A 4,738-nucleotide genomic window follows, 5' to 3' on the forward strand; every position below is an offset into this window, starting at 1 on the left:
GATGATAATTATTTTATTTTTAACGCATATCAACCATTGTAATACAAATTATAACATCCTTCGTAACGTTGGGTTCCGGAAACGAGTAAGAAGTCCATATACTTTAAACGAGCTTTCTCTGTGTTGGTATTTGGGTATTTATGTGGAATACCCTGGAGGGTCAGGTGCACTAGACCTCTTCCTCCTACTTTAAACGATTTATGTTTGTTTGTTTGTTTTGAATAAACAAGCCGTCCCTAATTTAGCAGTGTAAGACTAAAGGGAAGGCAGCTAGTAATCACCAACCACCGCCAACTCTTGGGCTACGTTTTTACCAACGTATAGTGAGATTTTACGTCACATTATAGCGCCCCTACGGCTGAAAGGGCGAGCATGTTTGGTGTGACGAGGATTCGAACCCGCGACCCTTATACTGCAAGTCAAGTGTCTTAACCACCCGGCCGTACAGGGACTAAACGAGTTATGAATACATTTTATTGCAGAAATGTTTATTGTCTGATACAACATGCTGTTACAATTGTTCTCTTTTAAGTAATCAAATGCATATCATGGATTATCACCTGGAGATTAGAACACTGGACATTCTTCTGCAAGTAACATCACAGAAGCCAAATGCATAAGAAAGTTGTCACAACAGCCATTGATTTGAGTGTGAGGAAACGTAGTAATAATTTAATAAATCTGTTTGAAGAATTGTGGGTTATAGATGTATTAACAGAAGCAAAGAGGGTTCAGGTGTTGGTTTATTTCGATTCCTGGCAGATACTGTAAAAACACGTGACGTATTTACTATTCTATATTGTTTTTAATATCGATGCTAAACTTAAATTTATGCTTAGAAATGTACATAACTTATACTCTTAAATCTGTATTGAGATATTCCCACTTATTCATTAAAGTTGTGGAAAAATGTCGAGTGTAAGAATCGACAATATTCATGATGACGAGAAACCCACTTGTAGTAACAATATATTCATAAGATGGTTGGCATGGGTATTAAAACTTTAATAAAATAAAGTACAGAACAACGTTTCGATCTTCTGAGGTCATCTTCAGTTTAACTTAAAGTTTTTAATACCCATACCAGCCGTTTTATGAATTCATTGTGACTACATTCAACCTTGGTAATTCCCAGTCGCCTACGTATTCCTCACCTTGAGAATTTAAGAAGCAATGCTTGATTTGCTGTTTTGGGTGTATCAGATGTTATTTAAGCTTCCTAAATCTATGGTTACGGAGAAATTGAAGCCATAGACCTTCACAGTATTTCAAAAGTTCAATGTTCGGGAAAGCAAAAGCACTTCTTCAGAATTGAGAACTCTCTGACACACCATTTCTTTTCAGTGACTATCTCTACAACTGGTCGTAAGAAAATAATATTATTTAAGTAAGAAACATTTCTTTAAACTCTTTTGCACAAGAGTTTAACTTAGTGAAATACACATATTAATTAAAAGAAAACTTTGCAATCACATCTTCTGATCACGACACCAAAAATTCTCATTGTTGTATACCGTATGGCAGCATTTCTCAATGTGTGGTTCGAGGACATTTCAAGGGATCCGAGGAGGCAAAACTATTTTCATAATATAATTCCTTCAATGAAACGTTTTTGTACGTTTTCAACCGAGTGAGAGAATGATGGTGAAAAGACAAATAACGTCTTAGTATGTGTTAAGTCTTTGAGAAGGAAAGTTGTGTCTTCAAGTTCATGTTTTTGCATATATAAGCGATATTATTTTGGATCAAACTTTCATTGAATTTACTTGGGATTTAAATGAATTTTAATCTGCATTGACTATAAATTTGGACTTTTCTCTATTCTAAAAATAAATACATATAAAAATTATACTTAAGCTTCAATAAATTGAAATATAATATTATATTAGAAAAATTTGGAAGGAGAGACATAAGTACAGAGATGAATCAGACAGAAAATAATTGTTCAATCGTTTGAGAAGTTCACTTTGTTGTCTTATTTTGCAATAATATTTTAAAAAAATGGAAAACCTTTCTAAATTTTTAAATATTATCTAAAACATTAATTATTTTATAAATTAATTATATTTTATTCTAAAATAAAAGAAAATCTATTTATAAAACATTTTCTTATATTTAAGGATGGATCGTTGACTTGAAAAAGGAAAATTAGAATACTCGCTTTCTCAACCCACAGTTGCACCGTCTATGTCCAAAGATGCTGAAAAAGAGGAAGCTGACATATTAGAAAATTATCTGACTCATGGAAGGGAGGAATCTACTCCAACGAAACTGGGTGAAGCTGTAAATGAGAAACGAAAATATGACAAAAGCTATCTTACCCTCGGCTTTATAGATGTTAATAATTTACTTTATTGTGTTTTATGCAACATAAAATTTTCAAATAGTATTATGGTGCCAGTTAAGTTTCGGCGTCATTTCGAGACCAATCATTCAGAGTTTTAAAAAAAACAAGAACTGGATATTTTAAACGTACATGTGATCAGCTTTTTAAAAGCCAAAATTATTTGTTACAGCTCTTCGAACTAGAAATGAAAAAGCCACTGAAGCATCTTACAGGGTAAGTTACCGTATTGCACTGGCTGGAAAAGCGCACACAACAGCTGAGAGACAAATAAAGCCTTGTACAGCTGACATTGCGGAATGCATGCTGGATCAAAAGTTAGTAAAAGAAATCATAACAGTGCCATTTCCAACAGTACAGTAACTTGTCGAATTGAAGAATTAGCTGCAAACATGAAGACTGAGTTAATATCTCGTCTGCAGAATTGTAGTTTTGCCTTACAAATGGACGCATCTACAGACGTGGTTGGACTTGCTGTTTTGCTCGTATTCGTCCAGTATCAACAACAACTAACCATCGAAGAAGATATTCTTTTATGTAAATTCTTGCCAACAAACACTAATGGTTCTGAAATATTCAATGCGTTAAATAACTTTTTTTAATCTCATGGTTTATCCTAGAACAACTGTGCTGACGTTTGCAGTAATAGTGCAAAATCAATGGTGGGTAAAACTACTGGCGTTTTAGCACGAATCAAGGCAGTAATACTAAACTGTACTAGTAGTCATTGTATTCTTCACCGCAACGCACTCGCGGTAAAAAAACAACAACAACTCAAAAACAACCAGTTTCTCTTGAGAATTTCCTTGATGAAGCAATAAAACTTATTATTGTTATCAAATCTCGACCCTTGAAAAGCTTCACGATACATAGGGTTTCTGTACAAACTACTTCGTATGGTCTTAGATGTTCACAGAACACTACAATAATATCCTACGATAGTGGTGTCACATTTTCTCATTCTCACCTACTTTATAGTATTTTAAGGTAAACTAATTTCTCACAGAGTAATTAAGTAATGGGAGGTTTGAAAAGATAAATAGTGAGTTTCATCAAAACTAACTGAATCTGTGCAAAGAAATAAATAACTGAACAAAGACTGTAATACAGACCGAAACTATCTTCGTTTGAGCACAAAGACAATGTGTGTGCTTGCATTTGATGCTGTACAGGTACCTTTTCTAGAATTGTAAATGGGTCAAGCTGATTCATTTCCTCCAAGATTTATACCCAAACCGACTGACTCACTTAAGATGATTTCCAGACTGACTAAATCTCAAACTACTTAAATAAATAAGTGATATCAGAATTATATAGAGCACAAAACGTTATCCAAGTGACTGACTGGTTACTCTTATTCAAACAAAGGAGAAATTGCAACTTTGATATGTCACCTGACCTACCACTGATGGACACTGTTGTCGATTTTCATGCGCAAGATGCAGTCCTATACCTATCACTCACATGGGCAGACCAGGTGTTATCTTACAGAATAATTACAAATAACAAAGATACCTAGAACGAAACAGCTCTAAACTTTGTTGGCAATGTATTATGCAGAAACTACACAGACCTATAAATAAACGAAAGTATTAAAACATTCTACACAAAAAGAAGACGGTAGAAAGTCCATTGTATGTCTGCATACCACAACATACTTTTACTTATTTTACATTATAATTTTACAAGATGGGTTTTGGATTTAATTTTAATTTCTCATTAAATGCACGCTTTTTTTAAAAAATATATAGTAACTATTTGTAAGAACTGGCACGCCAATCTACACTATTCTTATTGAGTTCTACATCTAAGTAAAACTCTGATTTACTGCAGTTTTCCCTATATATTATACAGTTCTGATAAATATATATCGTTTAGTCTCTTGCAATAAATACAAAAGTACAGTGTTAGCATAATGTTCAAAATATTCCTCAAAAATTATCATCAGATTAAATTGTGTTTGTTAAAATGCTCGTTTCTTAAACAAACAATTTCATACTTGGATCACCGCAATCTACAAATACAAACATTCCATGTAATGCCAGACCCAGTGAGGCCTGATCACTTGTTTTAACAGTAAAACGAAAACTCGGCGCTGTTGTTTGCCCCAGGGTTAGTGGTGACTCTCTACGCCCGTGTGTGATATTGTTCTTCTAGGATACTTACAGTCTTAATATTCAGAACATTTTGACTTAGTTTGTTTGATTTAGCTCTTAGTTGCAGAATAGGACTATTTACTCTGTTAAATAGTTGTGATTGTTCTACTTTAGTTTTTGCGCAAAGCTGCACGAGGGTTATCTGCGTTAGCTGTCCCTAATTTATCAGTATAAGTCTAGAGGAAACTCTTGGGCTATTCTTTTACCAACGAATAGTGGAATTGGCCGTAACATTATA

The sequence above is a fragment of the Tachypleus tridentatus genome, chromosome 8 (assembly GCF_004210375.1).
Source record: "Tachypleus tridentatus isolate NWPU-2018 chromosome 8, ASM421037v1, whole genome shotgun sequence".
In the NCBI taxonomy this organism is placed as follows: Eukaryota; Metazoa; Arthropoda; class Merostomata; order Xiphosura; family Limulidae; genus Tachypleus; species Tachypleus tridentatus.